Source organism: Myxine glutinosa, chromosome 1 (assembly GCF_964187855.1).
Source record: "Myxine glutinosa chromosome 1, kmMyxGlut1.1, whole genome shotgun sequence".
NCBI classification, from domain to species: Eukaryota; Metazoa; Chordata; class Myxini; order Myxiniformes; family Myxinidae; genus Myxine; species Myxine glutinosa.
The window spans coordinates 111,325,911-111,351,560 of NC_136261.1; the positions used below are offsets into that span (position 1 = coordinate 111,325,911).

At 44.1% G+C, this 25,650-nt stretch overlaps 1 long non-coding RNA gene across 1 annotated transcript in view; it reads right to left on the reverse strand.

Moving 5' to 3' along the window:
- Positions 1-20,934, reverse strand: part of LOC137423472 (uncharacterized) — a 43,777-nt gene extending 22,843 nt beyond the window's left edge. The window contains exon 1 of the long non-coding RNA XR_010983718.2: positions 20,878-20,934. This is a non-coding gene — a long non-coding RNA (uncharacterized LOC137423472). The remainder of the gene's footprint in view (positions 1-20,877) is intronic.
- Positions 20,935-25,650: the final 4,716 nt, after the last annotated feature.

The window sequence follows — 25,650 nt, forward strand, 5'->3', positions numbered from 1 at the left end:
GAGCCGAGATTTCGGCAGTTTAACCATCAGAGGGTTGCTGGCAGATCTTGTGCGACCTGTAGGAATATTTGGAGGACAGAGCACAGAGAGAGCTGGGGGTGCAAGGCCGGAGAGGAGTCGGTAGAAGACAGAAAGACCACCTACCTGCCTGCGGTGAGTGAGTGAAAGGCCCTCAGAGATAGCTTCATCGCGGGAGATTCCAATAATTCTGAAAGCTTTGGTTTCAACAGCGTGAAGCCGAGCTAGGTGTGAGGCAAGAGCACCGGCCCATAGGGGAGAACAGTATTCCATTGAGCTGTGGATGAAAGCCTTGTATGTGGTGAGGAGCTCAGGTGTGCCGAGGAAGGACTTCGCATGACGGAGGATGCCCAGTCGGCGACTGGCTTTGGAGGCCAGCTTGGAAATGTGGTTTTCCCAAGAAAGATCATGGCAGATAGTGAGACCCAAAAGCTTGAGCGACAGAACTTCTTGGAGAGGATTGTTGAGAAAGTAGATGGGAGGGTTGTCCAGTCGATCTTTTCGGAGAGACATAGTAAGAGTGTGGGATTTGTCAGGATTGAAAGACATGTTCCACTTGTTTGACCAGTCTGTGATTTTGTCCAAGTCTTCAGAGAGTGAGGAGGCTGCAGACTGCCGATCTGAGGGAAGAGGTATGGAGCGGCAGAGAGTGGAGTCATCAGCAAAAAGATAGAGAGGATTTTCAAGAGAGTCAGAGAGATCATTGATGAAGACCAGAAAAAGCACAGGGCCGAGAACACTGCCTTGGGGCACTCCAGCCTGAACAGGAAGAAGAGATGAGAGAACCCCATTGAGGGCCACACGTTGACGACGACTAGAGAGGAAGTCAGCCAGCCATGCGTGGAGATTTCCATGGATACCAAAGGAGGAGAGTTTGGTGAGCAGAGCGGGGTGTCAGACCGTATCGAAGGCACGTGATATGTCGAGGGAGACAGCTCTAATTTCCTGTTTGGCATTGAGGACCTCCATCCATTGTTGAGACAGCAGAAGCAGCATGTCCAGAGTAGAGTGACCTGGTCTGAAACCAAATTGATGCTCAGAGATCAAGCCATTGGAGAAGAGGAAAGATTTCATATCCGAAGCAATGATGGATTCCATGACTTTGCTGATAATTGGGAGAAGGCTGATTGGTCTGTCGTTGCTAGGATCTGTTTTTGCACCTTTTTTGTGCAAAGCAGTGATGTTGGCCGATTTCCAAGCAGATGGCAGTTGACCTTGAGCAAAAGAGAGGGTGAAGAGAACAGAGAGAGGGTGAGATAGAGCGGCAGAGCAGGATTTTAGGACCCGTGGGCTGATGCCGTCGGGTCCAGTTGCAGAATCAGAGTCGAGGGTTGACATAAACTTTTCCACCTTGTCAGGAGGAAAGGACACGGAGTCCAGGAGCAGCTGGGTACGACTGGGTATGGTGGGTACAGAGAGGGATGGGTTTGGGACACAAGATGTAGAGGCAAACACAGAGTTGAGGCATTCAGCTTTTTCACGTGCGGAGTCAGCTGTGTAGCCGTTTGAGGTAAGGGAGGGGATGGAGGGGGAACAAACACCAGAAACGGATTTGACCAGACACCACCAGGTTTTGGAAGAGGGAGACAGATAAGAGAGTTCGGTCTTGAGAACGGAGAGATATTGTTTCCTGGCTCTCATGAGGGTGGACACACACTTGTTTCGGGCTTTGTGAAAGGAAATGAGCTTTCCTTCCGTTGGATTTGCTTTCCAGGAGACGAAGGCAAGTTGTTTCTGGAAAACAGCCTCACCACAAGATTCCGTGTACCATGGACGGGAGGAAGGGTATGACAACTGAAGACGAGATGGGATAAATCTGTGCATGAGGGAGAGCAATTTACTTTGGAAGAATTCCCAGGATGAGTTGATGTCAGAGGTGGTAGAGATGGGAGACCAGTCCAGATGATTGATGGCTGCTTGAAGACCATGCCAGTTGGCCTGAGTGAAATGCCAGACTCGTCGACGCTGAGCAGGCTCCCTGAGAATGGTCAGAGAGATGTCCACTTTAACAAGGACATGATCAGATGATCCGATTGGTGCAGAAGAAGAGCAGCAGACATTTTCAGGGAAGTTAGTCATAACCAAGTCGAGAAGAGAAGATGCTCCGTTGACTGAGATCCGGGTCGGGAAATTGACAGATTGTGTCAGTCCCAGTGAGTCGCAGACGTCCTTTGCTGAGGAGCCATGGCTGGTGAGGGAGGTACCCACACCCAGCCAACTGGCATGATGACAGTTGAAATCACCGCATATGAGGAAGAGAGAGTTGGGATGAGTAGATAGAAGTTGGTCCATATTATCAGACAGCGAGATGTAGATGGAGTCATCACTGTTTGGTGGACGGTACAACACACATATGAACAAGAGGTGGGAGCAAACGGGAAGCCGTAGCCAGAGGTATTCCTGGGGGTGAGGTGGAGAGAGTACAGTGCAGGACGAGTGAGGAAGAGAGTTTTTGATAAAGATAGCAACCCCACCTCCAGGACGAGGCTCAGGTCTATCATACCGGAGGAGGGAGTAACCCGGGAGAGATACTAAGGAATCAGAGACATCATGAAGGAGGAAAGTTTCTGTTAAGCAGATCATGTCTGGTTTGACAGAAGCAACCTGTATGGAGAGATCAGTTAAGTTTGAACGAAGACCCTGGATGTTTGAGGTCCATACCGTTAATGAAGAGGAAGGGGGAGCATCGGATACAGAACAGGGGGGAGGAGGGGCAGGGTAAGATGTGGAAGAGGTGGAAGAGGTAGGGAGAGCTGTTGAAGGTGTGTCAGAGATTTCAGAATAGCTCGGAGAAAGGGAAGGATGGGGCGGACAAAAGGTTTGATGGTGATTGGGTGAGGCACAATGAGGTGTTATTTGAGGAGGGGGAAGAGCGAGGCAGAAGGTTGGGGGAGATGGAGGTGAGAGTTGGAAGGGGGAAGAATCGGGGAGGACGCTTTGAGGAGGGGGAGTGAGAGGGCGGAAATTGAGAAGAAATGAGGGTGGGGAGATTTGAAGGGGAGGGGCGAGGGGGGAGTTTGGGAGGGAAGGGACAAGGGGAGGGATTTGAAAGGGATGGGATATGGGGGAGATTTGGAGGGGAGGGGTGAGGGAGGAGTCTTGGAGGGGAGGGGTGAGGGGGTAGTTTAGGAGGGAGGGGGCAAGGGGGGAGAATTGAAAGGGATGGGTGATGGGGAGGATTAGGAGGGGAGGGGTTATGGGGAAGATTTGGAGGAGAGGGGTGAGATTTGATTTTAGAAAGTGTACGATTAATGGGAAACGAACATTTATTGCAAAATGTGTTTCTTGGTTGCACACCCTCGCTTGGACTTTCTACCTCTGCCTTCGAAGGTGGATGGAGGTCTGTATCTGTTTGTGAACAGGATATCTCAAAAGTTTGTGGCCAGATCCGGACAAAAAATTGTGGACAGGTTGAGTGTGTGATGAAGTCGAATCGATTCGATTTTGGTGAAGATACGAATCCGGATAAGAGAATTTTTGAAAATTTAAAGTGATTCTTCACCATTGAGTGATTGGACCAAAAGATATGCAGCATCATATTTCAAAAAGGTGTGGATGATTTATGACAAAACTTGGTGGATGAGTTTGGTAAGTGACAAGAACAAGCCGATTAGCTTTGAGTTCAGGTCCAGGTCTAGATCCGACCTGTCAGTGGATACAAAACGTAAACTGTTCAGCCTGGCAGGGGTATGCGCTCTACCGAGTGCCGGTCTAGTTTTACATGCGACCTGCTGCCATGTTCGAATCTGGGTGAACATTTCCAAACAGCAAACTGACCAAAGCCCTCACCATGCATGCCCAGAGATAATAAAAGGTGTTGTAGCTGAGAGAAGGCAAGGGCAGGCAACAATCATATCACCTGAGAAATAAAACTTGATCAAAATCCAGATATGACTTTACAATACCAGCGACAGTCCAACTACCTACATCTCCAAACACCAAAAACTGTCCAACTACCTACATCTCCAAACACCAAATCACAAAAACTGTCCAACTACCTGCACTCCAAGCAGCATAACACAGAGACTGTACAACTACACACACCTCCAAGCAGCATCCCACAGACACTGTGAAACTACCTACACATACAAGCAGCATACCACAGCGACTGAGCAACTACCTACACATACAAGCAGCATACCAAAGCGAATGTGCAACTACCTACACCAACAAGCAGCATACCACAGCGACTGTCCAACTACATACACCTACAAGCAGCATCCCACAGAGACTGCAACTACCTACACCTACAAGCAGCATACCACAGAGACTGTGCAACTACCTACACCTACAAGCAGTATACCACAGAGACTGTGCAACTACCTACACCTACAAGCAGCATACCACAGGGACTGTGCAACTATGTACACCTACAAGCAGCATACCACAGCGACAGTGCAACTACCTACACCTACAAGCAGCATACCACAGCGACTGTGCAACTACCTACACCTACAAGCAGCATACCACAGCGACTGTGCAACTATGTACACCTCCAAGCAGAATACCACAGAGACTGTGCAACTACCTTCACCTACAAGCAGCATACCACAGAGACTGTGCAACGACCTACACCTACAAGCAGCATACCACAGCGACTGTGCAACTATGTTCACCGACAAGCAGCATACCACAGAGACTGTGCAACTACCTACACCTTCAAGCAGCATACCACAGAGACTGTGCAACTACCTACACCTACAAGCAGCATCCCACAGAGACTGTGCAACTACGTACACCTACAAGCAGCATACCACAGCGACTGTGCAACAACCTACACATACAAGGAGCATACCACAGCGACTGTGCAACTACCTACACCAACAAGCAGCATACCACAGCAACACTGCAACTACCTACACATACAAGCAGCATACCACAGCGAATGTGCAACTACCTACACATACAAGCAGCATACCACAGCGACTGTGCAACTACCTACACATACAAGCAGCATACCACAGCGAATGTGCAACTACCTACACCAACAAGCAGCATGCCACAGCGACTGTCCAACGACATACACATACAAGCAGCATACCACAGCGACTGTGCAACTACGTACACATACGAGCAGCATACCACAGCGACTGTGCAACTACCTACACCAACAAGCAGCATACCACAGCGACTGTGCAACTACCTACACCTACAAGCAGCATCCCACAGAGACTGTGCAACTACCTACACCTACAAGCAGCATACCACAGCGACTGTGCAACTATGTACACTGACAAGCAGCATACCACAGAGACTGTCCAACTACCTCCACCTCCAAGCAGCATACCACAGAGACTGTCCAACTAGATACAACAACAAGCAGCGTACCACAGAGACTGTGCAACTGCCGAAACCAACAAGCAGCGCACCACAGAGACTGTGCAACTACCTGCACCTACAAGCAGCGTACCACAGCGACTGTGCAACTACCTGCACCTACAAGCAGTGTACCACAGAGACTGTGCAACTGCCGAAACCAACAAGCAGCGCACCACAGAGACTGTGCAACTACCTGCACCTACAAGCAGCATACCACAGCGACTGTGCAACTACCTACACCTACAATCAGCATAACACAGCGACTGTGCAACTGTGTACACCGACAAGCAGCATACCACAGAGACTGTCCAACTACCTCCACCTCCAAGCAGCATACCACAGAGACTGTCCAACTAGATACAACAACAAGCAGCGTACGACAGAGACTGTGCAACTGCCGAAACCAACAAGCAGCGTACCACAGAGACTGTCCAACTACCTGCACCTACAAGCAGCGTACCACAGAGACTGTGCAACTGCCGAAACCAACAAGCAGCGCACCACAGAGACTGTGCAACTACCTGCACCTTCAAGCAGCGTACCACAGAGACTGTGCAACTACCTGCACCTACAAGCAGTGTACCACAGAGACTGTGCAACTGCCGAAACCAACAAGCAGCGCACCACAGAGACTGTGCAACTACCTGCACCTACAAGCAGCATACCACAGCGACTGTGCAACTACCTACACCTACAAGCAGCATACCACAGCGACTGTGCAACTATGTACACTGACAAGCAGCATACCACAGAGACTGTCCAACTACCTCCACCTCCAAGCAGCATACCACAGAGACTGTCCAACTAGATACAACAACAAGCAGCGTACGACAGAGACTGTGCAACTGCCGAAACCAACAAGCAGCACACCACAGAGACTGTGCAACTACCTACACCAACAAGCAACGTACCACAGAGACTGTGCAACTGCCAAAACCAACAAGCAGCGTACCACAGAGACTGTCCAACTACCTGCACCTACAAGCAGCGTACCACAGAGACTATGCAACTGCCGAAACCAACAAGCAGCGCACCACAGAGACTGTGCAACTACCTGCACCTACAAGCAGCGCACCACAGAGACTGTGCAACTACCTGCACCTACAAGCAGCATACCACAGCGACTGTGCAACTACCTACACCTACAAGCAGCATACCACAGCGACTGTGCAACTATGTACACCGACAAGCAGCATACCACAGAGACTGTCCAACTACCTCCACCTCCAAGCAGCATACCACAGAGACTGTCCAACTAGATACAACAACAAGCAGCGTACGACAGTGACTGTGCAACTGCCGAAACCAACAAGCAGCGCACCACAGAGACTGTGCAACTACCTACACCAACAAGCAACGTACCACAGGGACTGTGCAACTGCCGAAACCAACAAGCAGCGTACCACAGAGACTGTCCAACTACATGCACCTACAAGCAGCGTACCACAGACACTGTGCAATTGCCGAAACCAACAAGCAGCGCACCACAGAGACTGTGCAACTACCTGCACCTACAAGCAGCGTACCACAGAGACTGTGCAACTACCTGCACCGACAAGCAGCGCACCACAGAGACTGTCCAACTACCTGCACCTACAAGCAGCGTACCACAGAGACTGTGCAACTACCTGCACCTACAAGCAGCGTACCACAGAGACTGTGCAACTGCCGAAACCAACAAGCAGCGCACCACAGAGACTGTGCAACTACCTACACCTACAAGCAGCGTACCACAGAGACTGTGCAACTACCTGCACCTACAAGCAGCGTACCACAGAGACTGTGCAACTACCTGCACCTACAAGCAGCATCCCACAGAGACTATGCAACTACCTACACCTACAAGCAGTATACCACAGAGACTGTGCAACTACCTCCACCTACAAGCAGCATACCACAGAGACTGTGCAACTACCTACACCTACAAGCAGTATACCACAGCGACTGTGCAACTATGTACACCTACAAGCAGCATACCACAGAGACTGTGCAACTACCTACACCTTCAAGCAGCATACCACAGAGACTGTACAACTACCTACACCTACAAGCAGCATCCCACAGAGACTGTGCAACTACCTACACCTACAAGTACAAGCAGCATCCCACAGAGACTGTGCAACTACCTACACCTACAAGCAGCATACGACAAAGACTGTCCAACTACCTCCACCTACAAGCAGCATACCGCAGAGACTGTGCAATGACCTACACCGACAAGCAGCATCCCACAGAGACTGTGCAACTACCTACACCAACAAGCAGCATCCCACAGAGACTGTGCAACTACACACACCTCCAAGCAGCGTACCACAGACACTGTGAAACTACCTACACATACAAGCAGCATACCACAGCGACTGTACAACTACCTACACATACAAGCAGCATAACACAGAGACTGTACAACTACACACACCTCCAAGCAGCATCCCACAGACACTGTGAAACTACCTACACCAACAAGCAGCATCCCACAGAGACTGTGCAACTACACACACCTCCAAGCAGCGTACCACAGACACTGTGAAACTACCTACACATACAAGCAGCATACCACAGCGACTGAGCAACTACCTACACATACAAGCAGCATACCAAAGCGAATGTGCAACTACCTACACCAAGAAGCAGCATACCACAGCGACTGTCCAACTACATACACCTACAAGCAGCACCCCACAGAGACTGCAACTACCTACACCTACAAGCAGCATACCACAGAGACTGTGCAACTACCTACACCTACAAGCAGTATACCACAGAGACTGTGCAACTACCTACACCTACAAGCAGCATACCACAGGGACTGTGCAACTATGTACACCTACAAGCAGCATACCACAGCGACAGTGCAACTACCTACACCTACAAGCAGCATACCACAGCGACTGTGCAACTACCTACACCTACAAGCAGCATACCACAGCGACTGTGCAACTATGTACACCTCCAAGCAGAATACCACAGAGACTGTGCAACTACCTTCACCTACAAGCAGCATACCACAGAGACTGTGCAACGACCTACACCTACAAGCAGCATACCACAGCGACTGTGCAACTATGTTCACCGACAAGCAGCATCCCACAGAGACTGTGCAACTACCTACACCTACAAGCAGCATACCACAGAGACTGTGCAACTACCTACACCTACAAGCAGTATACCACAGCGACTGTGCAACTATGTACACCTACAAGCAGCATACCACAGAGACTGTGCAACTACCTACACCATCAAGCAGCATACCACAGAGACTGTGCCACGACCTACACCTACAAGCAGCATCCCACAGAGACTGTGCAACTACGTACACCTACAAGCAGCATACCACAGCGACTGTGCAACAACCTACACATACAAGGAGCATACCACAGCGACTGTGCAACTACCTACACCAACAAGCAGCATACCACAGCGACAGTGCAACTACCTACACATACAAGCAGCATACCACTGCGAATGTGCAACTACTTACACATACAAGCAGCATACCACAGCGACTGTGCAACTACCTACACATACAAGCAGCATACCACAGCGAATGTGCAACTACCTACACCAACAAGCAGCATGCCACAGCGACTGTCCAACTACATACACATACAAGCAGCATACCACAGCGACTGCAACTACGTACACATACAAGCAGCATACCACAGCGACTGTGCAACTACCTACACCAACAAGCAGCTGTAGAATAATAATTTTTAACTACTGTTCTACTTCAGAAACTTCAGAAACTCGTTTTAGCAAAATCAATGTTTTATTCACTTTTGAGAATTTGTTGTATACTAAGCCGAGATCTTTAATGAGTCTTTGTTCCAGAGTTTGTTGAAGCTCGTTTGGTCGGTCTTTTGAAGCTCGTTCAGTAGGTCTTTCTGAAGCTCGTTCAGTTGTTGACAATCTCCAGTTGGTTGATCAGTTTCAACTGGTCTTCAGTTTTCACTCCTCTTCAGTTCACTGTCCCAGTCCACTCTTCTCGTCCACTCTCTTAGTCCACTCTCTTAGTCCACTCTCTTAGTCCACTCTCCTTGCTCGCAACTTTCTCCTGGTTTTAAAGCCCCAAACTCCTTTGATGTTGCAGAGCATGCAGGGTGTTCCTTATCCAAAACCTTATTTGGCTCTCTCGGCCAGCAAATACTTATTTCTGTTTCAAGAGGTCAAATACTCTGACCTGCTGAAGGAGAATTTGCAGCGTGTGCGCAGTGCCCTGAACAGAGGCTATTAATGATCGACAGGTGGCGGTCCAAGAGCGTTACACATTCTTGTCTGAAATTAACTCTCCTGACCACATGTTAATGCTAGTTCTATGCTCTTTTGCTCATTCGTAAAGTAAAACATAATTCCACTTTAAACAAGATTACATTGATATATATTCTAGCAATATTGTCAATATGAATATTTAATCCCTGACAATCCCCAGTTTTTCTTTTATGTTTATATTAACCATTAATCTAAACATTACCACATTAAATATTCATACCACTAATCTGGTAATTCAATTTCCTAAGGCATACACCGTCATTCTGGAAGAATTTTGATCACAATGCATTTCCTTGTTCATTGACTCTTTCTATGTTGATAATTCAATTCAACTCATTTGCATAAAGATCACAAAACATTTCACCTTCACCAAAACGCAATAATTTCAGTTCATCAAAATAATAAAGCATCTGCAACATTTGGCAAAATATTTGCCTTTAATCAAATATTGACTTTCTTTGTTTGAAAAAAGGGGCGGATCACTTGTGTTTGGAATTTCAGCATAAAACATTTTCTCCTGTTGTCTTCATCACACCTTCACTATTTGCATAGGATTTTCTGCTGTTGTGATAGCTGGGCAGAGTCAAAGACTGACCCTGCTCTCCATGCAGCATCCTTGCCACTCTTGCTGTGAGCCATAGTAGATTTGAACAAGGCCTCCATCCAGTTGTAGTCGACTTGCCTCCTCACTAATTGTGAGCATGGAGCAAGTATTGATGTGATGTTGATTTGTCAACAAGATGTGGAGCAGGGATGCCGGATGCATCCGCAATGATGATGTTGGGACCATGGTACTCAGTTGTCCATGGTCCATACCAGGAGCACACAGCAGAATCGTGCACAGCTGTTGTGAAGGAAAAGGCAGTCGTTCGCTTGCAGCTCCATGCTGGCTCCCCGGAAGTTGGTGAAGTAATGACACACGTCACCGTATCCCGTAAACGTTGCAGGTAAAATCTCGTCGTCCTGCAATTGCTGATGTGATGACTGTTCGAGGTATTTGAACACAAGTAAGTGATCGTCCTTTTTCCATATGTTGCAGTGTGACCCAGACAAATGGTCACATAATTTTCCCTTGGTGAAGGTAAACATCCATCCTCCAAAGGAGCATTTCTTCATCATTCTTTGAGAAAGAGGGTGTATGCCAAGATTAACTTCATTTTCACAAATTTTCCTTTTTCAAACTTCTTCCCAGATGTCGTTATCACTCCATTTGGGATGTGGTCTTGTCTTTCCTTTACTTAGCCACATTTATATCTGCTCTCCACACAGATTGAATCAGATGGGGTACATTGTAACATGAAATCACTATATTTTAGAACAACTTCACACGAATAATATTCAACTCAGACATGTGTTTTACACTACTAAAACTAAGAATAGCATCCACAATTGCTTTCAGGTTCATATAATTCAAAAAATTAAACACATGCAGGTGTTGTAACTCAACTCAAAGAAAATAAATGCATTAATAATGATTATACGATTTAAATCACAAACAGGAATATCTAATTCCCAACAATTCTTGCAAACAAGCAAACTATGCCTAATGTGTTATTAGCATAGTCCTCCCCGCTTTTTTTCTTTAACAGTGTTACTTGTGGTGATATGAGTTCATCGATCGTGTAAAACGGACATAGTGCACAACAAGTTGTTATGCCCTCATTTATGTCAATGACATTCAACATTATATACCAAACTAACAAACTTCTTAAAATGTGACTAAAGAAAAATCCCTTAATATGTAACATAAATCTGATTATTTTCCTTATTCTGATGCCCCTATCTCCCGGGGTCCATATTTATTTCTATTGTTATCAACTTTCTATGATCTGTGAATTCGTTCCAAAATACCACAACCATAGGTTTTAACAAAGCTCTACCATACTATTTCCAAGTTGAACTCAAAATACTAGTAAAACAATCAATTCAAAGAATTAACTTCAAAGGGTCAGCACATTCATTCTATAACCAGATCTAATTTTCCCATCCACTAGTTTGCCTTGACACATGTCATATTATAACATTTTAATAAACCTTCAGAAATGTTGCCCATCGCAACAACTTCCCTTTTACAAATAGCCATGTGTAAATTACGTATTGAACGACAATTTTTCTCTCAATGTGTTTGGCCTAAATGGCCGCAAAAGTGGCTGCCAACATGCAGTACCATTTTTATCGACCAAGTAAGTGCTCATCGACATAAGATCTCCACCAAATGTTGTTTGTAAAAACAAATCTGGGATTTCTAATTACATGGATGCACACTCTCAGGACATTGCAGGCTGCTGTTATCAATCCATTACGATAAAATAATTTCTTTACCCACAATCAAATAAGTAACACAAATTGAGGATATTATCCCTATCACATTCATTTATAGATTCATTTGGTTCTAATTCACTCTTTTCCCACTGCTATAAGGAAGAACAATAGCTCTTATAAGTCTTTGTAATATCTCATTAAATTTACCCAGCATTGAAGAATTTATTTACTATCCATTTCCCTTCTGTTTACCAGTAACTTTGTTTAAACTCCATAACTTAATTGGATAAATCCCATGTGTACAGCTACCACTTATTGAAACCCCTACTTTTGTAGAAAATATCCAAATACGTGGTTGTATACTCCCTTAAAAGTTGTTCCTCCATTTTTCTATGCAACTTAGTGAAGACTACTGACACCAGTATGCCAATATAGGTGTGGCAGATTAACAAAATATGTTGCAGGTACACGTAACATCGTGTTCTGAGTGTAAAAAAAAACATAACAAACAAAAAACATCTGAGTGTAAAAAAACATAACAGCGCGTTCACGTCTGCCCCTTGGTTTTAAGATTCACAATGCATTTCGTTGTAAAACTCACAATAGTTCAATTCAACAAAATTGTCTTTACTATCTGCCCATATCGTCTATGCCTAAGACACATCCATACATACAGCACAATTTATATGCTGATAAAGGTCAAGTTTATATATGTAAAAATCCATGAGCAGAGTACTCTGGAAAGTCAATGTAAGACCACTTCCAAATTTGGCTAATTTTGTACTCATTTTGTTTATGAAGCTCCTATCCATAAATAGCTGTTATTCTCATATAAATTCTATCAAAAATGGAATCCCAAAATTACTCACAATTTTACCATTAATTAATGGCTGCTCATAACCTAGCACATCAAATCTGTATATTTCATCGCCCTTGACAAAAGAGATAATGTTCATAATCAAATTATATTCCTATTTTATTTTACGAATTTTCTGGATATTCTAGTAAGATTGACACACAAAACCAAAAAAAACACAAACATTGACGCACAAACATACACAAACCCAAGCATTATGTATATTTGTTTGCATTTGAACCATCATTAACAGATCAAGATGGGTGTCAATTGCATTTCAATTTCGTAAAATTTATCCTTTAATTTTAGAAACGCTAATACACAAATAGACAAAAAGTTTATTTGTTTTAGAAAACCCCTATAATGTCACATTGAAATTACCCTTTTTTTGGTCCCACAATAATTTATCCCAATTTGACAATACATCTATTTACATGTCAGTCAACCACTGACCTATCAGCATGCAAAAAAATAGTCCAAAATGCCCACCTGCTGAGCATGTGATGCTCGTCACTTGGTTCCCAAAAAATTTTGCAAAGCAATGTTCCACACTTTGGTAATTGTTTTGTTGTAAAAAATTGTTTCACCCAAAATACTCCCTAAAACGCCATCTATAATTGGCAAATATGAGGCTTCCAGAATGAACTCTAATTCTGGATCTTTTAATTCATGTTCCAAAAAAATCCAATTTTGGCATTTAATCAATTAATTATTAATTCGCTAATAAGCAAAAGTAAAATTCATTCTTGCTCCGAAAAAAATTTTGAGACAAGAAGCAGGAACAATTATTCATGTTGGTCTGTTGGCATTTGATCTGTTGAGGCCTGTCGTCATTTGGGATCTGCAGCAATGAAAGCCTAAACGTTATCTGAGGTACCAGTAAGCACTGGTACCCTTGATCCTGGTTTTTTCTATGAACTAGTCTTCCTATTTGAATATGGACAACGTCGTTTCCAGTGTCCCATATTTCCACACTTGTAACATCGATGTCTGTCATTGGCTGGTTTGTCCACCTGTTCACTTGTATTTCTAGGCTGTATCTCCAGATCCCTGAGTTGCCACTGCAATCTCTGGTTCTCTCCTGAAACACGAAAAAATTCTCTGTACCGTCCTTTTTGGGGAGACAAATGGGAATCAGATGGGACAACTGTCACTTTTATTCCTATGTTCGAGGGCAGTTGTGCATTTATGTCCTCCAATGTATCCTGCATCGTTTTTATTTTAAGTTCTAGGTCCAATATACGTCCTTGCTGTGCCCTATTCCTGGATTCCATATCCCAATAATGGAATGCAAGCCAGTCTACTGTTAAATTATGTCGCTTCCTGGCTTTCAATTCTTGTCCTAATCTCTCCAATCGACTTCGCTCAAATGTACCATCTCTTGGAAACTCCTTATCATGTCTCTTTGTCCACAAATACCAATTTTCAACCTCACTAATAGCCTCTTCACCATATCGGTCGTACATATAATATGCACAAGTACCTTTTTTTGGAATATCTGGTTGTCCTTGTGTATTCTTACAAGCTGCATTCCCCATTCTGCCTGTATATGAATAACACTCAGTATTTACTCAATGTAACAGATAACTACCAAGACTACACCTCGGACTACACCTGTACCCACTAACAACTGTGTGTACTGCAAAAATCTCAGAAGTTTGTTCCACCTTATACAAAGTAGCGTTCGCAAATGTCTCAAAGCTTCTTTCTTGAGACCGCACTTTTTATTCATCCATCAATTGACTTGATTAAATTAAATTTAAATTAAAATCAGATCAGATTAAATTAATCAGATCAAAATCAATCAGATCAATCGGATCAGAATCAGAATCAATTCAAATATGCAATCTCAATCAATTCACCAACATTAATCAATAAAATCCTAATAATAATACATAATAAAATATCATAAATGATAATATCAAAATTCAAATATCAAATCATCATTGAATTTATCATTGAAAATATCAAAATATCAAATATCAAAATAGCAAAATTCACATTTATCAGTCTGATAACTCTATATCTATGCCTGTTCGCAATGTAGGCAAAACAGTTCCGTCCGCTGGCGGAGGTATTTGATCATGGACGTCACTTTCGACCCATACCTTCCGTCAATTGACAAATAACCGTTCTGCCTCTGGATCATATCTGACATATTTGTTCAATCCTGTGTGGTCATTATATCACAAATTAAAGCTGACCAACCACTGAAGGCAACTCAACCCTTCATTTGTGAGACAATCAGCGAAAATTGATCCAACAGATATGAGCCAGTCCATTGGGCAATGTCGCACATGTCACGTGCCACATGTCACACGTGTCACATGTCACACATCATGTGATGTGTCACCCACCATGTCGCACTTTGAAAGAGACTCAAAGTTCTTGACAATTAAAATGGTGTAATATTCCTGAAATGTGTACCAATGAATGGCAATCAATTTATAATATTTATCAAGGGAATCCAATCATACCGAAATTTCGACACTCCAATAAACTTTGTAACTTGTAATACATCATTAATCCTGCAGGGCTATAAAGCTATCCATAAAGTCCATGCAATCGATTTACATCAAAACCCAATGATGACATGCCTGATAATCATAGCAATTTTCATGATTGTAAAATCATGACCATTGTAAATCATTGTAATTATAAATTGTAAATATAAATTTACCATAATTGTACAAAATTTGAGAATGAACATCAATAATAATCAGCATATGACAATCATGATGACAATGATGAAGCTCATCAACAATGAGAGAAAACAATGAGAATGAGAAACAATGAGAGAAATGAGAAAACAATGAGAACTATGAAAGGTGAAAACAGGTAAAAGAAGAAGCAAAAGAGGAGGAAAGGAGAAGGAAAGGGGGGAGGAAAAGGGTGGGGAAGGGAGGAGGAGAAGTGGCAGAATGCCAAGGGAGGAATGAGGAATTAATACTATGCGAAATACGACACTCATTGTATTTTTCTAAAAATAACTGTGTATGATTGGCTGCACTTATTCTCCCTTACAAGGCTGTGAAAAGTTATATGATGGATACTATTGTCCCTCTCAACCTTGGTGCAAATCATACACTCATCTGTGTATTATTTTAACGATGTCGTACCATGGCACTCATTGTATTTTAACACTATGGGGCCATGGTTTGAGGGGGGGGGGGGGGGGGGGGGAGGAAGAGAGGTGAGGATAAAGGGCACATACCCATACACACAAAAACACATAAAGCCACATAATGAGGTGATATGCTAAATCAACATGGGATCCAATGGGATATGGGATCAACAATCCTTTACATGCCTCATACAATCAGTAATATAACATGATTTGGAGGGGATGGATAATGGTAGAATGAAGTTAGGGTTAAGATTGGGTTGGGGTCAACAAATTCATGTACATGTAAATTCATTCATGTATAAACAGATCACAATATATTTCATCATTGGTTTCCCTCCATTTAATTGCCTTGGCAAATGTCATAGGATCTTATATCAATAAATTCCCTTTTTAAAATCTTAAAAGACAGATGAAATATAAAATGATCAAAGGTACATTGGATGGTTCTATTTTTTAGAGATTACGGATCACAGTAACATGGGATTGGCTCACATTAAATTTCATCTTGATTGAAGGATTTTTAGCTGTGGTCCAAGATGGCCGCCGCCATAAAATCCTAAAAATATATATATATTTTTTTCTAATCAGGATGTAAAGAGGTTACATTTAAAAAATCGCTTCTGATTCCATAGATAAGTGGACACAACACCAAACGGTTACCATGGGCAACCTGCCTGCACGCATTCCAGTGGCAGGGTCAGTGTGTGCACATCTTACGGGACCCAGGACACAACACCAAACGGTTACCATGGGCAACCTGCCTGCACGCATTCCAGTGGCAGGGTCAGTGTGGAAAAGAATGCCTATTTTTGGACTGTCTGTCGACTCGTGCAGACAAATTGGCTAAATGCTAAACAATGCTAAATACTAAACTCACTTTTTGTTACCACACTGGAAATGCATGTTTGAAAATCGAATCCAGCCGATTTTACCATTATTTGGCTTACTGTACAGACGCTGTTATCATCGCTTTAATCGCTTTTAAAAAATCGCTTGAAAAATCGCTTTTTACAAAAACCGCGAATATGATTATAAATCAAATAGTGTCCATTCTGCAATCTGCTCGTCTGTGGTCACAACCCAAGCAGGATCTCAACCATTATTTTAACGGGAAAATCGACACACTTATAAGTCATTTAATCACGAAAACGAGCAGAGATTAGAATGCAGACCATTGCTGGAAATCATTTTAAAGATATTTACAAAATTGACGTTCTATTTCATGAATTCATGACATTCATGAAATGAGCAAGAAATATACAAAATCCATATTTCAGTTGTACATGACAAGACGAATGCAGCACCTGTTGGCTAACGCCCGGGGTTCGTTAGTGGCTCTTTGCAATCGTCTCATTAAACTCGTAAAATGTACCGAAAAAAAATTCAAATTACAGAAAAAACAAAAAAATAATTGATTATTAATTTTTAAAATTTTTTTATCGTCATGACTTCTGAAATTTTAAAACAAATCCTTCATGAAAGCACAGCACCTTTTCTAAAGACACCAAGCTTTAGTGGATATTTGTGACAGTTCATGGCACCATCCCTCAAAAATGCGTATACATAAATTTTGGAAGAAGAAAAAATTGGCATGATTTCTGAAACCTGTTAAAGGCCTCGTGTTTTTTCCTTCCACACATCAACAAACGTACACAAAACTCAAACACTGAACTATTTTCACAGATTAACATCAGACTACACAGATAACAAACAAAAGCTTACCTGGGCAGTTGAGTCCCTACGGGCCACCACTTGTAGAATAATAATTTTTAACTACTGTTCTACTTCAGAAACTTCAGAAACTCGTTTTAGCAAAATCAATGTTTTATTCACTTTTGAGAATTTGTTGTATACTAAGCCGAGATCTTTAATGAGTCTTTGTTCCAGAGTTTGTTGAAGCTCGTTTGGTCGGTCTTTTGAAGCTCGTTCAGTAGGTCTTTCTGAAGCTCGTTCAGTTGTTGACAATCTCCAGTTGGTTGATCAGTTTCAACTGGTCTTCAGTTTTCACTCCTCTTCAGTTCACTGTCCCAGTCCACTCTTCTCGTCCACTCTCTTAGTCCACTCTCTTAGTCCACTCTCTTAGTCCACTCTCCTTGCTCGCAACTTTCTCCTGGTTTTAAAGCCCCAAACTCCTTTGATGTTGCAGAGCATGCAGGGTGTTCCTTATCCAAAACCTTATTTGGCTCTCTCGGCCAGCAAATACTTATTTCTGTTTCAAGAGGTCAAATACTCTGACCTGCTGAAGGAGAATTTGCAGCGTGTGCGCAGTGCCCTGAACAGAGGCTATTAATGATCGACAGGTGGCGGTCCAAGAGCGTTACACATTCTTGTCTGAAATTAACTCTCCTGACCACATGTTAATGCTAGTTCTATGCTCTTTTGCTCATTCGTAAAGTAAAACATAATTCCACTTTAAACAAGATTACATTGATATATATTCTAGCAATATTGTCAATATGAATATTTAATCCCTGACACAGCATACCACAGCGACTGTGCAACTACCTACACCTACAAGCAGCATCCCACAGAGACTGTGCAACTACCTACACCTACAAGCAGCATACCACAGAGACTGTGCAACTACCTACACCTACAAGCAGCATACCACAGTGACTGTGCAACTATGTACACCGACAAGCAGCATACCACAGAGACTGTCCAACTACCTCCACCTCCAAGCAGCATACCACAGAGACTGTCCAACTAGATACAACAACAAGCAGCGTACCACAGAGACTGTGCAACTGCCGAAACCAACAAGCAGCGCACCACAGAGACTGTGCAACTACCTGCACCTACAAGCAGCGTACCACAGAGACTGTGCAACTACCTGCACCTACAAGCAGTGTACCACAGAGACTGTGCAACTGCCGAAACCAACAAGCAGAACACCACAGAGACTGTGCAACTACCTGCACCTACAAGCAGCATACCACAGCGACTGTGCAACTACCTGCACCTACAAGCAGCATACCACAGAGATTGTGCAACTGCCGAAACCAACAAGCAGCGTACCACAGAGACTGTGCAACTACCTACACCTACAAGCAGCATACCACAGCGACTGTGCAACTGCCGAAACCAACAAGCAGCGCACCACAGAGACTGTGCAACTACCTACACCAACAAGCAACGTACCACAGAGACTGTGCAACTGCCGAAACCAACAAGCAGCGTACCACAGAGACTGTCCAACTACCTGCACCTACAAGCAGCGTACCACAGAGACTGTGCAACTGCCAAAACCAACAAGCAGCGCACCACAGAGACTGTGCAACTACCTGCACCTACAAGCAGCGTACCACAGAGACTGTGCAAATACCTGCACCTACAAGCAGCGCACCACAGAGACTGTCCAACTACCTGCACCTACAAGCAGCGTACCACAGAGACTGTGCAACTACCTGCACCTCCAAGCAGCGTACCACAGAGACTGTGCAACTGCCGAAACCAACAAGCAGCGCACCACAGAGACTGTGCAACTACCTACACCTACAAGCAGCGGACCACAGAGACTGTGCAACTACCTGCACCTACAAGCAGCGTACCACAGAGACTGTGCAACTACCTGCACCTACAAGCAGCATCCCACAGAGACTATGCAACTACCTACACCTACAAGCAGTATACCACAGAGACTGTGCAACTACCTCCACCTACAAGCAGCATACCACAGAGACTGTGCAACTACCTACACCTACAAGCAGCATACCACAGCGACTGTGCAACTACCTACACCTACAAGCAGCATACCACAGCGACTGTGCAACTATGTACACCTACAAGCAGCATACCACAGGACTGTGCAACTACCTTCACCTACAAGCAGCATACCACAGCGACTGTGCAATGACCTACACCTACAAGCAGCACACCACAGCGACTGTGCAACTATGTTCACCGACAAGCAGCATCCAACAGAGACTGTGCAACTACCTACACCTACAAGCAGCATACCACAGAGACTGTGCAACTACCTACACCTACAAGCAGTATACCACAGCGACTGTGCAACTATGTACACCTACAAGCAGCATACCACAGAGACTGTGCAACTACCTACACCTTCAAGCAGCATACCACAGAGACTGTGCAACTACCTGCACCTACAAGCAGCATCCCACAGAGACTGTGCAACTACCTACACCTACAAGCAGCATACTACAGAGACTGTGCAACTACCTACACCTACAAGCAGTATACCACAGCGACTGTGCAACTATGTACACCTACAAGCAGCATACCACAGAGACTGTGCAACTACCTACACCTACAAGTACAAGCAGCGTCCCACAGAGACTGTGCAACTACCTACACCTACAAGCAGCATACGACAAAGACTGTACAACTACCTCCACCTACAAGCAGCATACCGCAGAGACTGTGCAACGACCTACACCGACAAGCAGCATCCCACAGAGACTGTGCAACTACCGAAACCAACAAACAGCATACCACAGCGACTGTGCAACGACCTACATCTACAAGCAGATTACCACAGAGACGGTGCAACGACCTACACCTACAATCAGCATAACACAGCGACTGTGCAACTACCTACACCTACATGCAGCATTCCACAGAGACTGTGCAACTACCTACACATACAAGCAGCATACCACAAAGAATGTCCAACTACCTACACCAACAAGCAGCATACGACAGACTGTGCAACTACCTACACCTACAAGCAGCATACCACAGAGACTGTGCAACTGCCGAAACCAACAAGCAGCAAACCACAGAGACTGTCCAACTAGATACAACAACAAGCAGCGTACCACAGAGACTGTGCAACTACCTACACCTACAAGCAGCGTAGCACAGAGACTGTGCAACTACCTACACCTACAAGCAGCGTACCACAGAGACTGTGCAACTGCCGAAACCAACAAGCAGCGCACCACAGAGACTGTGCAACTACCTACACCAACAAGCAGCGTACCACAGAGACTGTCCAACTACCTGCACCTACAAGCAGCGTACCACAGAGACTGTGCAACTACCTGCACCTACAACTTACAGTTGCAGTGTGCCCGAGGACGACGAGTGACGAGTGACGAGTGACGAGCCGGAGGGTCGTTGTTCTTCTTCTTCTTCCTCTGGCGGTCAACTTCCTGGATCTGGAACGGGAAGTGATATTTTTTTCTTTTATTCTTTCCTTTACCCTGTGGATGGTCCATCGATTTTATATATAATTATAAACCGAAGGGTTTTATATATATATAAGTCCTTAAGGGTCAACGAGATTATTTAAATATCTTTCAAAAAAACAACAACATTTCATTTTACGGTCGGTTGAATGTGACGTCACGACAAGGAACGGTGGACGATTTCAAATGCATTAATTAGCTTTTCAGTGATTAATTATTGATTAATTGGTTTAGATTCAAAAGGGTGGAGGCCCGGGTGCCCGAGGCGTCCGTCCGGACGTCTTTAGCTTGAGGCTCATTTTCCGCGGCGCAACACCTGCGGGGGCCCAGGATCGGGGGTTCGAACCTTTGCAGTTTGCAGCTCTCGAATCTCATCGTTCATACGTCATCGTGGCCCGCCTTAGCCCGGTGCACCACGACGCCTCCACCGATTGGAGCTCACTTGGAACATGCATTTAACCCCCATGTGATTGATCTAGTTACGTCACCGGCTGGAGCAAGGTTACGTCACCGGCTGGAGCAAGGCGATTCTGCTGCTGGTCTCGCTTGGGGGACCAATGGGTCGCTACAATATTAATATTAATATCGAGCAACACATTTATGCCAATAAATTATCAGCTATTGGAGTTGGACTAAAATCGTAAATACATAAATTGCTGGACAATAATATTAATAATATTCCTTGAACAACAACAACATGTTGTCTGTTCTGATGGTATATTGTCATTACAATATTACATCCTTGTAGTTGCGTACATGTTACTGTTAGATATATGAGAGGTGCGCCGAGTCACAAGTAGAACACATTTGTATTGACTATTGAGTATTGTCTAAACACTCGGTATTATATTACGAATTATTATTATTCTTATTACATGGAAGCGTAAGATTTATTATGCAGGCAGGCATGCATAAACTTTTACAAATAACACTGCATGTGATGAAATGAAAGTGAGCCTCCTTGTTGAAATATATACAAAATTGGTTTTTGTCCAATAAAAAGGTGAAAAACACTGTACGGTATATTTATTTCTTGCCTCCGATCCTAAATGCATTGTACAGTCACGTGAAAGAGTAAGTAGGGGAAGGCGGGGCAAGTTGAGCATCGGGGTAAGTTGAAGTGAGGCACCACCTCCCAGCCAGTTATGAATTAGTCAGACTTTGTGGTGGCGCCATCTATAGTATAGATGCCCTATTGCATAAGTCCACGTTGTGCCATATTGTTTTCTAAATTGAAATTGAAACGGAAACCAGTGTTGCAGAGGGAAAAATCCAATTTTCAGCCATAAAAGTAAAAAGGTGTAAAACAGGTAAGTTCACGTTTCTTCCATATGCAGCATGGAGATAATATGGATATCAGATGACAATTATTGTTAGTCCAGGTATGTGTCTCCATTCTTGTCGTAGACTTTAATACGATGGATGCATAGAAGATGTGTGTATGTGGAGACATCTCAGAAAGTTCAGACTGGGGTAAGTTGAGCCAGACCCTACGGGGCAAATCGAGCCATGGCTCAACTTGCCAACTCATGTTGGTGGAGATAATAATAATTAGCATTTATAATGCGCTTTTCCCCAAAGGCTCAAAGCGCTTACAGAATACCATATTATTACCGTACCCCGGTCATTGGATACATTGCGAGCCTGCACCACATTGGGTGTACCATCTCCACACCCCAGTATGCCAGGAGCTTGCAGCCCTATCTGAAAATCGCAAACGGAAGCCATCAGCCAAGAAATCAAAGAGATGCTTGTTCAAAGCTAATGGGAAAAAGACATGTCCCCCAAGATCAAAAACCCCTAGTTCCAGTGAGACAGATGGTGATTCAGAAGTTGAGTATGATGACGAATCAGATGTGGACAGTGAATAGGATATCATTGAAGGTGACTTTGTAGTTGTCAAATGTGCTGGCAAATCAAGATTTGTGCATTACATTGCTCGGGTTGATGTATTGAATGGAGAGGAATTTCAGTTTGAAGGTGTCTTCCTGCAGAAAGTTGCTGGAAAAGTTGGATCTGACAACCCAGTGTTTGTTCCAAACCCAAAGGATGAAGCAGGATTTGAACTGCAAGACATCGTGCGTAAGCTGCCACAGCCTAAGTGCGTTGGCAGTTCTGCCCGTTGTTCTGGACAGCTTGTGTTCAATTATTGTGACTTGTCAGTTTGGCAGCTTAATTGACTTGATTTCTGACATGTTTTACTTTTAGTTTTTTTTTTTTTTTTTTGTATACAAGATCGAGGCTCGTGAAAGAGCTAACATTAATCACACAAAAAGACAAACCGACACACAAAACACAAAAAACAAGGGGAGCGGCAGACAAAAGAGAGGGGGAAGAGGGGGAAGGACACAAACACAACATTTGAGAGCAGGGACATCGGGAGGACTTGGGGGGAGGTGGGAGAGGAATAAAACATATGAACACTGCAAGGACTCTGGGGTGAATTACCGGGGGTAGAAAAGATCAAGGTTTTCGATGGGGGAAGATAAGAGATGGTGGTGAACAGCTGTTTTAAAGACCTGGAGGGAGGAGTGGGATTGAAGGGAGTGGGGGAGTTTGTTCCAGAGGCGGGAGAAAAGGGGAATGAAAGAGTGAAGGTGAGCAGAGAGCCTAGACTTTGGCAGTTTAACCATAAGAGGGTTGCAGGCAGATCTTGTGCGACCTGAAGGAATATTGGGGGGACAGAGCACAGAGAGAGCTGGGGGAGCAAGGCCGGAGAGGAGTCGGTAGAAGACAGAAAGACCACCAACCTGCCTGCGGTGAGTGAGTGAAAGGCCCTCGGTGTTGACTACATCGCAGGAGATTCCAATGATTCTGAAAGCTTTGGCCTCAACAGCGTGAAGCCGAGCAAGGTGTGAGGCAGGAGCACCAGCCCAGAGGGGGGAACAGTATTCCATTGAGCTGCGGATGAAAGCCTTGTATGTGGTGAGGAGCTCAGGTGTGCCAAGGAAGGACTTCGCACGATGGAGGATGCCCAGTCGGCGACTGGCTTTGGAGGCCAGCTTGGAAATGTGCTTTTCCCAAGAAAGATCATGGCAGATGCAGATCCAAATGATGAAGCTGGCATTGATGAGCAAGATATTGTGCCTTAATTGCCACAGTCTGACTGTTGGCCTTTCTGGGTGTATTTGGGACACTTTTCTTTTATTGTGACTTGAAACTGTGACAGGTGGATCGAGTTGACTTTTCTTACCACAGTTGACAATCTTGTTTTTCTATGAGAGTGACTCAATTTGTTCGTAACTGATTACTATAACCATGAACACAAGGTATTCATTTCGTTCAGTGTTGTAGAACTTTACAACATTAAATATTTTTTTCTGGCAAAACAATGCTTTTCTACTTTAGTTATCTTTATTTGGGGGCAATGATCAACTTACCCCTATGCGGTACAACTTACCCCAGAGGTTGGATCAACTTACCCCTCAGGCGGGCAAGTTGAGCCATTTTGCCTCCGTTTTTTCAAAAGGTCACAGTGACTTTCAGTGTGGGGATAGAAAGTAAGAACCAGCTACAAAATGTTTCCCAAGGATTAAATTAGAAGGCAAGATACTCATTTGTGCAAGATCATCAGTAAGTTCAGTCCTAACATTCCAAGAACAAAAACTGGCTCAACTTGCCCCGCCTTCCCCTACACCCCATGTGAAGTTTTGACTTTTTCAACGTATTTCAACGTAATAATAATAATAATAATAATAATAATAATAATAATAACTAGCCGAAACCCGTGGAACATCCACGGAAGGGAGGATGTGGTGTATGGATAGAGTGTACCATTATGGATGGCATAGGGGATTTGCTTGTCCGAGTAAGAGTTAGGAAGAAAGATGAGAATGAAGAGTGCGTATATGAACAACGTATTTATTGCAAGCTAATTAAATGACAACGCTACGATATACTTTTGAAATTATCACGTACCGTCTCGAAGTCAATGGCATCCTTTTATCTCTTCGTATACAACTCTGATTTCTTCCTTATCGTGAACAGGGTAAAGCCTACTTTGATAATCATGAACGGTGGCAGATGCAGGAGTTGGTGAAACGAAAGGGGGGGGGGGGGGGGCTGATCATGACCTACCCTACGCCAATACGACTCAGCCAGCTGATTCAGAGACAACGCAGGAATTGCAAAGTTACCATCATATTGAGTCAACTTACACACTGGTCTTTGAGGAACAATAAACTGCTCTATTCAAGGTGCTTAAGTTAATCCTTCAAATCATTTAAAAACAACCCAACGTTGACGAAGCATGGCATACGAGGCCCGTTCAAAACGTTCACGGAACGACGTACTCTCAAAGGTCTGAGGCCAAAATGTTTGTTTTTTTCCCCCCCTTACACAACGGAAACAACAACTGGATAGGTAGGGCCGAGGCCTACGCCTACGTTTCGTCACTCGGCGAAGTACACTTTGTTTTAAGCTTTCAGAAGCTGAAGCCTTGGTATTTATTGCTTTATATGATACTGATGGGCTGCTGATCAGTTTCACTTCGTTGTAATCACAGTATATGGAAGACATTATGGTAAACCCACCTGATGAGGTTAGCGTACAGCGCGATCGACGACACCGGCACAAATGGCGGAATGCATGCTCAGGATTGTCCACTCAGTGGAGGGCTTGCTGTCGCCTTCGACTGTCCAATC